This window comes from Lithobates pipiens, unplaced genomic scaffold (assembly GCF_037356315.1).
Source record: "Lithobates pipiens isolate NorthernLeopardFrog02 unplaced genomic scaffold, aLitPip1_a1.2 Scaffold_19, whole genome shotgun sequence".
NCBI classification, from domain to species: Eukaryota; Metazoa; Chordata; class Amphibia; order Anura; family Ranidae; genus Lithobates; species Lithobates pipiens.
Window position 1 is genome coordinate 547,492,436 of NW_027507764.1, and position 14,163 is coordinate 547,506,598.

The 14,163-nt window shown below is 44.4% G+C and overlaps 1 protein-coding gene across 1 annotated transcript in view; it reads left to right on the forward strand.

The window, feature by feature from the left end:
* COLEC10 (collectin subfamily member 10) overlaps window positions 1-14,163 on the forward strand; it is an 82,074-nt gene that overhangs the window by 22,666 nt on the left and 45,245 nt on the right. The window lies entirely within an intron of this gene.

Consider the following 14,163-nt stretch of genomic DNA (forward strand, 5'->3'; position numbering starts at 1 on the left):
TCCTGAGTTACAGCTTCCCCTCCAGCAGGGAGAACAGTGAACATTTTAGTAGTGACAACACCACTCTAAATCTAGTGAGACTAGCAGTCAGAGGCAGAAGTGCCTTAGATAATCTCACACTGCAGATATAGAACTATGAGGCTCAAGGCACAGAAAGGATGCTGCTATTTTCATTAGGAACTCAAGGCAAAAGGTACATTCTTCAGGGTACCACTTGGGCACAATTAAGATTTCTAAATGCCCTGTATAAGACAGCAAATGTTAATTTTTTGGGTTCAAGTGGTTGTAAAGGCACAAGGTTTTTTACCTTCATGCCTTCTGTGTGCAGCAGCCACCGCCCCCCCAGATACTTACCTGAGTCCCCTCTCAAACCAGTGATGTCCACGAGAGCCTTGGCTCTCCAGGGACTCACACTCCTGATTGGATTTTGGCCATTGGCTCCCGCTGCTGTCAATCACAGCCAGTCAGGATACGGAGGGGGCGGGGCCGAGCTGCAGCTCTTTATGTGAATGGACACACATAGCGCCTGCTTGGGTGCCCCCATAACAAGCTGCTTACTGTGGGGGTACCCAGCAGAAGAGAGGGGCCAGGAGCACCGGCAAGGGACCCAAGAAGAGGAAAATCCAGGCTGCTATGGGCAAAACCATTACACAGAGCAGGTAAATATAACATGTTTGTTATTTAAAAAAAAAAAAAAAAAAAAAACAAGGCTTTAATAGTGCTTTAAGGCTGACTTTGTTCCTAGTAATTTGACAATAATTAAATGGGTCTGTCTACAATTCTGCTTTATGCTGTCTTGCATCTTTCTCATACATTTGCAAATGTATGCTAACCCAGATCCATGTCTTGGTTATTGTATCAGAAATGGGTTTTAATTACTTTTCTTTTGTTGGTTTAGGTGGATGACTGCTGAGGAATTTTAATACCATGCTTATTATTGGGGATTTTTGCACCGAGATGGAAATTTTTTATTTATTTTTTTAACAGTTTTTAGATAGACATTTTATTACTTGTTAGCGAATGTGGCATTGAAAATAGTATTTCATTATTTCATTAATAACCGTGGTCCCGAGACAGACACATCAAAATTATTTATTAACTGTGACACAGAGAGTGCAGACTATTACTTTTTAACAATCGCAGCATTGAGATTAACATGTTTTTATTCAAAAACTGCTATGGAATTTTATGACCCTGGAACAGCTGTGGTATTTTATTATTATTTTTTATGATATTGGCATTGAGCCTGGTGTTTAATCTCTATGTAATGACGGTAACACTGGTGGTGTTTTATTCATTTATTGTATTGACAACGCTGTTATGAAGATAACCATGACCAGGCCTTTTTTGTTTACAAGGTAAAATCAGTATTTTTCGCTACAAAATTACTTATAACCCCTAAACATTATATCATTTTTTTAGCAGAGACCCTAGGGAATAAAATTGCGATCGTTTTTCTTATCTCACGCAGCATTTGCGCAGCGCTTTTTCAAACAGTTTTTTGGGGGAAAAATTGCGCTTTAAGGAATTTAAAAAAAATAAAAACATAATATATACTCACATTTTTTTACAATATGAAAGATGGTTGCGGTGATATCTCACCTGTGCTGTGAACACCGTTTACATATGCCTGAGTGACCTATGTATATGTTTGCTTCTGCACGCAAGCATGGATCGATTACTTTTTTATTTTTTTATTTACATTGTCTGTTTAGTTTTTTTATCACTTTTATTACTATTACAAAGAATGTAAACATCCCTTGTAATAGAAATAAGGATGACAGGCCCTGTTTAAAGTTTTTAATCTTTTTCTTCCTAGACCGGAAGTGACGGACGTCACTCGGCTCCTCCAAGGGCATAGAGGTGGTCAGTGATGATCTTGTCTCTGTTCACCTCTGTGACCAGCCGGTCGAACCGTTTCTCAGGCACACGGGTAAAAAATGGTAAGCTACACCAGAGTCCCCTCGCTTCTGAAAGCAATCTAGCAGCCAGGGGCGTCGGGAAGGGGTGGCTAGGGGGGGCTGAAGCCCCCCGAATGTGCCCCTGAAAAGCCCCGAGTCTCAGACATTTATTTTAAAATGTTAATCCCCAAGTCCCCCATGAAAGTGCGGCACTGCACTGCGCACGAGTGAGGATGAGCGAGCGCCAAGTGTACGTCCGTCGTCATGTCACACACAAGGTCCCGCCCGCCGCCCGTGATCCAAGGATTGACAGTCCATCATAGGCAGGGCTGCTGATAGAAACCATGGGGCCCCGTACAGCCTACCTGATGGGGCCCCCTTCTGCCCCAACCTCAACCCCACCTATCCATCCAGCGAAAGGGCTGATGTAGGTGGGAAGGGGTTAATGATGCCAAGAGGTGCCCATGTCTTACTTTGTAAACTTACAATCTTTTTTTATTTATGTGCATTATATTAAAATATGCAGCAAAGTCAGTATAACTGGCAGAATATGCGGGGGGTAGGTCAGTAGAACAACGGACAGAGTCCCCCATTTCATATCAGAGTCCCCTCCATCACAGAAGAGCCCCCTCCATCACAGAAGAGCCCCCTCCATCACAGCAGAGCCCCCTCCATCACAGCAGAGCCCCTTCCATCACAGCAGAGTCCCTTCCATCACAGCAGAGTCCCTTCCATCACAGCAGAGTCCCTTCCATCACAGCAGAGTCCCTTCCATCACAGCAGAGTCCCTTCCATCACAGCAGAGTCCCTTCCATCACAGCAGAGTCCCTTCCATCACAGCAGAGTCCCTTCCATCACAGCAGAGTCCCTTCCATCACAGCAGAGCCCCCTCCATCACAGCAGAGCCCCCTCCATCACAGCAGAGTCCCCTCCATCAGAGCCCCCTCCATCACAGCAGAGTCCCCTTATATCACATCAGAGCCCCCTCCATCACAGCAGAGCCCCCTCCATCACAGCAGAGCCCCCTCCATCACAGCAGAGCCCCCTCCATCACAGCAGAGCCCCCTCCATCACAGCAGAGCCCCCTCCATCACAGCAGAGTCCCCTCCATCACATCAGAGTCCCCTCCATCACATCAGAGTCCCCTCCATCACATCAGAGTCCCCTCCATCACATCAGAGTCCCCTCCATCACATCAGAGCCCCCTCCATCACATCAGAGCCCCCTCCATCACAGCAGAACCCCCTCCATCACAGCAGAACCCCCTCCATCACAGCAGAACCCCCTCCATCACATCAGAGCCCCTTATATCACATCAGAGCCCCTTATATCACATCAGAGCCCCTTATATCACAGCAGAGCCCCCTCCTTTTACAGCAGAGTCCCCTTATATCACAGCAGAGTCCCCTTATATCACAGCAGAGTCCCCTTATATCACAGCAGAGTCCCCTTATATCACAGCAGAGTCCCCTTGTATCACAGCAGAGCCCCCTCCATCACAGCAGAGCCCCCTTATATCACAGCAGAGTCCCCTTATATCACAGCAGAGTCCCCTTATATCACAGCAGAGTCCCCTTATATCACAGCAGAGTCCCCTTATATCACAGCAGAGTCCCCTCCATCACAGCAGAGCCCCTTATATCACATCAGAGCACCTCTCAACATCAGTCCCCATTTCAGGTTGGTGGGGGAGGGGGCCTCTCAGGAGGTGTTAGGATCGTTTACATTACAAAACATTTCTGACTGTTCGTGTTGTGTCTGTGCTGGCAGGCCAGATGCAGTGTCAGTGGGCCTGTTTTAATCTGTGCCAACATGAGAGAACTCTCCTGCACAGCAGCATGTCTCTTACCTAAAAAGCTCCTGTCCCGGGCTGCTAATTAGACTTCTCTCCTCCAACCAATGAGAGCAGCGGAGGGGTGTGGTCTTGGGTCTGTGGAGAAGGCAATCTAGAAGCTCTGGACTGGATTACAGAGCTCAGCTGAGGTCCTGGGAGACACAGATTCCTGGATTCTGTTTCCAGGATTTTGTAATGGAAAGATCCAGTGTGTAGTGTACAATGAGCGCAGGGAGCCACTTGTAAATTAGAAAGCGTTTTTTGGGTTTTCTCCACTGAACTGTCTTTGAAGCTGCACAGGCCCCCCCTGCTGGCTGGGCCCGGTACAACAGGGCTGGCTGTACTGGCTTATCAGCGGCCCTGATCATAGGCGTTGCGCTGTCATGATGGACCGATCAGTGTGGCCGAGTGTAGCCAAGTCCTGCCGAGTGTGGCCGAGTGCCATAGCAGGTCCTGCCATCTGGAGCCTGCAAAGCCATGATAGGCGATGCAGGCTCCAGAAGGCGGGAATTACAATGCGACCACCGCACCACATCCCTGCTCGGTGCTCGGGTGGGTGCGGCTCTGCTTTCCTCCTCTGACAACTGACTGACTGCCTGCTGTGACACCGCACACCACGGCTGAGCTGAAGTAGGTCAGACAGCGTATGTAAATGTCAGGGTATGTAAGTCAAGCAGGTCAGTGAAGGTAGTTCAGTGTAGGTAGGTCAGTGTAGGTAGGTCACTACCGTCAGTGTTGGTAGGTCACTACCATCAGTGTATATAGGTCAGGTAGGTCACTACCGCCAGCATCACATATAACACACCCCCTCCCCTGTTTCCGGCCTTGGACTTTGGGCTGAAGCCCCTGGTCTTTTTGCCACCTAGCAATGCCCCTGCCAGCAGCTAATGAGCCGCTCGGACTGCTTTCATGAGAAAACCAGCCGCCAGCTGAAAGGAAAAATACAGAGGTTGTGGCTGATAGCTTTAGCCGTATATATGTATTGCAATTAGCAAATGGTTTAAAAACCGTAGTGCTGAAACTAGGTCTGCATTATAAAGTATACCTAAATTTTAAACTTTTTTTGTTTTTACTTTTGAAAAGAATAAGGAAAATCTAAAACCCTTGCAGGCTTTTTTGTGTGCCACAGGGGGATATTCCTTCATCTCCTGTGAGAGGAGAGCGACCAAGAGAGAAGGACAATGCTATTACAGACCGCTATCACCGCAACAAGTATCCTCATTCACAGATTTGCTCTTGCAGGGATCCTGCCTTATGTTGTTGTGCCCCTAAATAACCAGTTAAGCCCCGGACCAATTTGCAGCCAAAGGACCAGGCCCCTTTTTGCGATTCGGCACTGCGTCGCTTTAATTGACAATTGCGCGGTCGTGCGACGTGGCTCCCAAACAAAATTGCCATCTTTTTTTCCCACAAATAGAGCTTTCTTTTGGTGGTATTTGATCACCTCTGCGTTTTTTATTTTTTGCGCTATAAACAAAAATAGAGTGACAATTTTTAAAAAAAAATTATATTTTTTACTTTTTGCTATAATAATTATCCCCAAAAAATATATAAAAAAACATTTTTTTTCCTCAGTTTAGGCCGATACGTATTCTTCTACATATTTTTGGTAAAAAGAAAAATCTCAATTAGCGATTATTGATTGGTTTGCGCAAAAGTTATAGTGTCTACAAAATAGGGGATAGTTTTATAGCATTTTTATAAATATTTTTTTTTTACTAGTAATGGCGGTGATCAGCGATTTTTATTGTGACTGCGACATTATGGCGGACACATCGGACATTTTTGACACATTTTTGGGACCATTGTCGTTTATACAGCAATCAGTGCTATTTAAAGTGGTTGTAAACCCTTACAAACCACTTTGACCTACAGGTAAGCCTAGATTAAGGCTTACCTGTAGGTCCAAGCAATATCTCCTAAACCTATATGGTTTAGGAGATATTTGCCCGAAAACGGGCACCACTGTCTACTGCGCATGCTCACTGAGCGCGGCATTCTCAGCAACGGAGCTGCTGCGCGTGTCGGCTCCCGTGCGCATGCGCGGGAGTGACGTCATTGTGGCTTCGCCGAATGACAGCGGCGGAGCTGCGAGACCCCACCAACAAGATGGATGCGGCGGACTACAGGGGACAGCGGTGACTTTGCTGGCTCCTGTGTCAGGTAAGTGACACATAATGGGCTACTATGCGATGCATAGTAGTCCATTATGCTTTGCCTTTGCAGGGAATGAAAGAGGAAGTAAACTCATCAGGGTTTACTTCCTCTTTAAATGCACTGATTCCTGTGTAAATTACACTGGCAGTGAAGGAGTTAACCACTAGGGGGCAGTGTAGGGGTTATGTATGATGTGATGTGTTTTTTTTATTGTAGGGGGCGTGGCCTGGCTTATGACATCACTGATCGTCCTTCCCTATAAAAGGGAACAGACGATCGGTGACAGCCACACAGGAAAGCACGGGGAGAGGTTTGTTTACACAGACCTCTCCTCGTTCTTCAGCTCTGTGACCCGATCGCGGGACACCAGCGGCGATCGGGTCCACTGGTCCCACGGCCACAGTCACGGAGCACAGGACTGGGTCGGGAGCGCGCCGCCAGTGGCACGCTCCCAACCCATGGCTGGGCACTTAAAGAATCACGTACCGGTACATGATTGTGCCCAGCCGTGCCATTCTGCCGACGTATATCGGCGTGAGGCGGTCCTTAAGTGGTTAACCACTTCAGCCCCGAAAGGTTTTACCCTCTTCATGGCTAGTGATGGGTTACGTAAACAGGTGGCCCTGCCCCCCTCTGATACCCCAGGAAAGCCATGGGGAAGTCCCCGTGCATCAGAGGGGGGAGAGGTCACCCAGGAACGTCACCACGTGGCCCCGACCCTCAGTTATATAAGAACTGTCAAAGCGAAGACAAGTCATACGGGACGTGCCTCCCATGGAGGCGGGTCGGTCACGAGAGAAGATGAATGGACTTTTTTAATTTTTTAATAAAGGACTTCTCCCAAGCTGTGTCTTGTCTTTTGTACGATTTTGACACTTTTTTTGTGAAATGGTAGGGGTACATTTGTACCCCGTTACCATTTCACATAGGGGGGGGAGGCCGGGATCTGGGGGTCCCCTTGTTAAAGTGGGCTTCCAGATTACAATAAGCCCCCCCACCCGCAGACCCCCACAACCACCGGCTAAGGGTCATGGGGATGAGGCCCTTGTCCCCACAAGGTGCTTTGGGGGCTACCCCAAAGCACCCCACCCATGTTCAGGGCATGTGGCCTGGTACGGTTCAGGAGGGGGGCGCTCTCTCATCCCCCCTCTTTTCCTGCGGCCTGCCAGGTTGCGTGCTCGGTTAAGGGTCTGGTATGGATTTTTGGGGGGACCCCCGCGCCATGTTTTTTTTTACATTTTGGTTCCTCTTAATATTCATACCAGACCAAAAGGACCAGGTAATGGACTGGGGGGATCCCATGCCATTTTTTTTCAATTACTTCTTTTATCTGTATTGATATACAATATATAATTCATTATACCCACGAGTACTTTTAAATTACTTTTTTTCCTTTAGAAATGTCATTTTGTTCTCGGACTGTTCTTTACAGGCATACTATAGATACCCCCCCCAGGTATGAAACGTAAAGGAATGTTTCACTTTTATTGTTTCACTTTAATCATTATTAAAATCACTGCATCCAAAAAAATCTGCGTTTTTAAAACTTTTTTTTGCATTGATACATGTCCCCTGGGGCATGACCCAGGTCCCCAAACACTTTTTATGACAATAAATGGCATATAAGCCTTTAAAATGAACACTTTTGATTTTTCATTCTAAGGTCCCATATATTTTAACATTGTTCCGCCGGCTTTAGAATTTGCCCTGAACACCGCATATCGTTCGGTATTCTGCAGAACATCTAAACAACCAAAGTTCGGCCCGAACTTATGCTCGGGCCGAACCATTCGCCCATCCCTATTCATGACTGACAATTAGACGGTCATGCGACACTGTGCCAAAAAAAATTAACATACTTTTTTTCCCACAAATAGGGCTTTCTTCTGGTGGTATTTGATCACCTCTGCAGTTTTTATTTTTTGCGCTATAAACAAAAAAAAAGATCGACAATTTTGAAAAAAAACAAAACAATATTTTCTACCTTTTGCTATAAAACATATCCAATAAAAAAAATAAAGTAAAAATCTAATTTCCCTTTTCAGTTTAGACCAATATGTATTCTGCTATATATTTTTGGTAAAAAAAAATATCCCAATAAGGGTATATTGATTGGTATGCACAAAAGTTATGTTATCTACTATGGGATAGCTTTAGGGACTTTTTTTTATATATATTTTTTTTTACTAGTAATGGCGGTGATTGGCAATTTTTAGCGAGACTGCGACATTGTGGCTGACAAATCTGACACTAAGTGACACTTTTTGGGGACCCGTGACACTAATACAGTGATCAGTGCTAAAAAAATGCACTGTCACTGTACTAATGACACTGGCAGGTAAGGAGTTAACATCATCGGTGATTGAAGGGTTAAATGTGTGCCCAGGGGGTTCTTGCTAACTGTGTGGGGGATGGTTTAACTGGGGATAGAGTGAGTTCCGATCTCTCTTCCACACTGACAGAACGGCGATCTGCCTTGTTTACATAGGCAGACTGCTGTTCTGCCTCTCTACGAACAATCGCTTGGTTCTCAGTGGGGATTACACATCCGCCGGACCTGCTGATTGGCTCCCGCTGTGTTCCAGACCCGGAAGAAGCAAACAACGTTCAGGAACATTGTTTCCACAGCAGGGCCAGTCTGGCGGTGTGCGGTGGGTGGTCCAGAAGCAATTAATGTGATTGTAAAGGTAATTTTTTCTAATAACAAACATGTTATATTTAGCTGCTCTGTACAATAGTTTTGCACAGAGCAGCCCTGATCTTCCTTTTCTGGGGTCCCCTGCTCGTGCTTCTAGCTCCACCCCCTTTCCGAGTGTCCCCATAGCAAGTTACTTGCTATGCAGGCACTCATGCAGGCTCGATTCTGAGTAGGGCTCTGTGTGTCCATTGATTCACCCAGCACAGCTTGTCCTCACCAGCTGCTCTTTCCACAAAGGCTGTGATTGACAGCAGTAGGAGCCAATGGCTCCCACTGCTGCCTCCATGTCCAGCAAGGCCCCTTTCACACTACCGTGACTTGAAAGTCATGCGACTTTGCAGCGATTTTACTGTGATTTTGTGGCCGTGATTTTGACACGATTTCAGGGAGTGCCTGTGTAAACTTGAGGTGTATGGACCTCAACTTGCATCAAAGTCGGACAAAAGTAGTACAGGGACTACTTTGAAACCGGTGGGACTTGAAGTCGCACAGATGTGAATGGTACTCATTGGAAAACATGGGGTATGACTTGTCATGCGACTTAGCAGTCCCAAGTTGCAGGGCAAGTCACATAAGTGTGACAGGGGCCTAAGTAGGGAGAGAGAGGAGAGAGCCGCTGCTCTCAGGCACAGCGCTGGATCAAGATCAGGCTCAGGTATTTAGGGGGGCTGGGGGGGGCCAAACACAGAAGGTGTTTTACCTTGCAGAGAATGTGTTAAGGTACAAAACCTTTATAATCACATTCAAATTAATGTGTTTCTTGCTAGGTTGTAATTTTAAAGCAGAACTTCAGTGTGCCTCCCAGATGGCTTGGCCCCCCTTGGGTGCCATTACTAAGGCACATGCACAAATGTGCCCACAGGCTCTTCAGGTCCTGGCAGAGCTTGATGGCACATCTGTGCACGTGCAGGGGATTTTCAGCGCATGCACAGAGAGAGAGAGAAAGAAAGAGAGAGAAAGAGATAAAGAGAGAGATTTAGGGTGAAGTTTTAATTTTAAAATTATAAATCTTTCTATGAATACATTGGCTTGTACCCACATCCCATTAAAGTGTAAGATAATAAAATGTAACAAAATTGTGTAGTGGGTACATAATAGCAACCACAATACTATATATATATATATATATATATATATATATATATATATATATATATATATATATTAAAATATATAGAACTTTATTTTTTAAATGCCTTAAAACTACATATGGACATATGCCATTCATTAAAAAAAACTATCTGCATACATATGAAAAGTACATATATCATAACACTTCACATATTAAAAAAAAAAAAAAAAAAACATCAAGCCTCCATATCACCCTAAACATCTAGTACTATATTGTATATTGCCCCAATCATCTCCATAGGGATCACTGAAGCAGAGGCATATGTGTTCCTCAACGCGTTTCCTAGACCATTGATCTTCTTCGGGAGTTCAACATTAGAATAGTATTATTCCATTACAATCATTCTGAAATCACCCATAATATACAGTAACTGTGTGGGTCTGTCCAATAATCCCAAGTGGAAATATCAATGCCCATAGACAATGTGGACATTTGTAATTACAGGACATATTCAGAGACATCAACTGCAAATTGATGTGTTTGATGGACTTTATTTTACAATAGGATCATGGGTTTCCATTTCATGGACACCATGTTAAAAGCCTACAACTGTTGCTACTTTGAGTGAATAATAAAGAGAGAAAACTATGATAATAATGAGAGTTAAATATTGATAATGAAACAGTATATGAAAAGGATTCCCACCCATTGATCGATTTAGGACTCTCACCAATGGAATGCTCATTACATTTGTGGTCATTGGGAAGAATGGCCCCTCAAAGACACGTAACAAGAACCCTATTGTCAATGGTTACTTATCTGAGAGGTAGGTATTGCTCATTGCTGAAGGAACCCCTAACAACCTCTAGAGCAGTGGTTCTCAACTCCTCTCCTCAGGACCCACCAATAGGCCAGGTTTGCAAGATAACTAAAATACATCACAAGTGATATAAGTTTCTGCTCAGTGATTGCAGTATTCTAGTCTGCATCTCTCTAAGGTAATACTTAAAATCTGGCCTGTTAGTGGGTCCTTAGGACAGGAGTTGAGAACCACTGCTCTAGAGCAACCTAGGGTTCCGTGGGACCTTAGTTGAGAAAGACTGGTGGAACAATTTCAGAGGGCAGTAGAACAGGGGCTACCAGGCATTCAGGAGGGGATCCTGCCACCTCCTGGATGTCTCCATTTTTTATTTTTTTTAAATCCCAAGGGTAGTTTGTATTACACTACCTCACCACAACTGAGAGCCAGGTGCTTGGCTTGTGGTTGTGGCACGTTTGGCAGGTGGTGCCACCTGACAGAGTCTTCAAGCCGATTTAAGTTTGCTGTGGCCATGAAGTAAAGCATGTCTTTAGCCCCTTCGGGCTACAATGGTAGAAAGTGAGTGGTGAGCCGCAATGACTAGGCCTCACTAACTAATGTCCTAGCAAGTAACATCCTGGGAGTATTCTAGCTTCAGGAGGTATGTAAATATCCTACACCTATAGCAAGGGCATTTTTCTGCTGCACAGTTTGCTTTTATCCCCAAACATCCTGTACCAGCATAGGCAGTTTTTTGTTGTTGTTGTTGTAAAGGTGAACTAACCCTTTAAGATAGCAAGCACTCACTTTCTGAGTCCAGGTCCACTTTAAGCAGAACATAACCCCACATATATTTTTCTTCCATCTCTCCTATTTAAAAGGTGGTGTGTAATAACATCTCATACTGTGAGAGAGGAGGAACGTGCCAAGCTGCCCACACTTCCTGAAGAGTCTGTGATTCTGTTTCCCACATCCCGCACAATTGTAAACCGATGTTCCTCTTCCCTGCTCTGTTTTATTTCATCTAAAGAGAACCTGCAATTTATTGAATTTGTTTTGGATGTCCAGAGCCAGCATATCCCCCAATTAACTCCTTCTCTCCGCTTGCCTCATAATATTTCCAGTAAATGCCCCGCTATCTGTTTTTGGATAAATGTAAATATATTACTCAGTGCTAAGGTATAGTGCGTCACCAGACACATAAAATAAATTTGCAGTGTAATAATAATAGCGTAGTTGTAATATTTAAAATGCATTGAAAAAAAAAAAAAAAAAAGAAAGGCCGGCTCCTGGAATCTGCAAGCTGCCCTGGTAAAGATGGATGAGAAGAGATGTTAAAAAGAATTATATATAAGGTGAACTCCATGCAAACAGCTAAATAAAAAAAATAAAAAAATACATATAATGGCTATGTTTTACCTGCCAAAGCATTTGTGTTTCTGTCCATCCAGTCCTAATGCCCTGTACACACGGTCGGATTTTCTGAAGGAAAATGTGTGATAGGACCTTGTTGTCGGAAATTCCGACCGTTTGTATTCTCCATCACACATTTTCCATCGGAATTTCCATCACACAAAATTTGAAATCTCGTTCTCAAATTTTCCGACAACAAAATGCGTTGTTGAAAATTCCGATCATGTGTACACAATTCTGACGCACAAAGTGCCACGCATGCTCAGAATCAAGCAGAAGAGCAGCACTGGCTATTGACGTAATTTTTCTCAGCTCGTCGTACATGTTGTACATCGTCGCATTCTTGACGTTCGGAATTTCTGACCAACTTTGTGTGACCGTGTGTATGCAAAACAAGTTTGAGCCAACATACGTCGGCAAAAATCCCATGGATTTTGTTGTCGACAAATCCTATCGTGTGTACAAGGCATAATGCCCCATACACACGGGTTGGACATTCTGACCACAAAATCCTTCTGATTTTTTCCGACGGTCGCACAAAGTTGTCTGTATAATCCGAACGTTCTGAATGAGGTGACGTCAAACATGTACGTCCGGACTATAAACGGGCCAGTAGCCAATCGCTTTCATCTTTTAGTTTATTCTGAGCATGCGTGGCACTTTGTCTGTCGGAATTGTCTACACACGATCGGAATTTATGCGATCAGATTTCATTGGAAAATTTTAGATCCTGCTCTCAAACTTTGTGCGTCGGAAAATCCAACGGGAAAAAGTCAGATGGATCCCACACACAATCAGATTTTCTGACAACAAGATCCGATCGCACATTTTACGCCGTTGTGTATGGGGTCTGGATTTTTTCCGACGGATTTTGGCTGAATTTGTCTGGCATACACACGGTCGCACAAAGTTGTTGGAAAATCTGATCGTTCGAAATGAGGTGACTAAAAAATGTACGACCTATGTAGAGGCCAGTAGCCAAAAGCTTTCGTCTCCAAATTTTTTCTTAGCATGTGTGGCACTTTGTGCGTCGGAATTCACTACACACGATCGGATTTTAGATCCGGCTCTCAAACTTTTTCTGTTGGAAATTTGTCAGATTTTCCGCCAACATAATCCAATCGGAATTTCCGACCGTGTGTATGGGGCATAAGAGTTACACAGCTCTGTCACATCACATCTCTGTTTGGTGGAACAGGAGACCTGATCTTCCTTCGCTGTAGTTTCACTTACAGATCTCCATCCCATTTTATTTTCTCCTTATTCCCCCTGTGCTGTCCATTAATTGGGGAGAGCAATGACTGAGAAAACATTTTGCCGAGTGGCTTAAAGTGGTTCTAAAGCCTCAAGGTTTTTTACCTTAATGCATTCCGCCCCGTGGACATCCATTTGCTCAGTGGGGATCGCTCTGTCGATCCCCGCTGAGCATGAAGATGACAGGTCCGTCTCTGCACTCTGTGCAGGGACGGACCTGTCAGAGCGCCGCTCTCCCCTATGGGAGATCGGATGACGATGGACCGCAGAGTCCGTTCTCACCCGATGACGGATGGAAAAGTACGTTTTTCCTCTGTAAGAACCAATAATTTGAATTGATGATTGAAATAAATCAAACCCATAATAGAATTATAACTTAATCTGTCCTTGCTTATCTTTTACATTCTTCCGTGCAGTTTCAGGTAATTATGAACTCTGCTCTCTCCAATGTGATCTTACGGTGGTTTTTCACTTTTTTGCTTTCTGTCTTATTTCACACGATGCACAATTCCCCCCTTGTGGGGTGGCTATTTTGGTTCATTTCCAGTTTTTTCTTTTTTACTCACCTTTGTTTCTTCCTTCCACCAGTCTGCCAACTAGTCCTTCTTTCCCAACTGCACTTACAATTTTCTATTTTCTGCCTTCACTAGTTTCTTGGGCTCACTCCCATTACTTTTGGTTTTGGCAGAGTGAACCCCATCCTCAATGGGTTATTTATCTTATTTTATGCCCGGTTGCCGATTTTGGATGTTACCTCAGCTTTCGGGGGGATGCCAATATACAACTCCCAGCGCCTCCGATTTTTATCACCGTTACCATCTACTATATATATTACTTGCGATCCCTAGGTAAGAGTGGTTAGGACTATTGTTATGCTCCCCCTTTTCCTATGCTTATAATCAATTACCATTGATTATTATTATTATTAATATATTATCTATCACAGGTGTTTTCAATATACAGCTGCTCCTGATGAGTGGAGACAATCCAAGAAACGCGTCAAGCTTTTTACTATTGGATGCTATGCCCCACTAA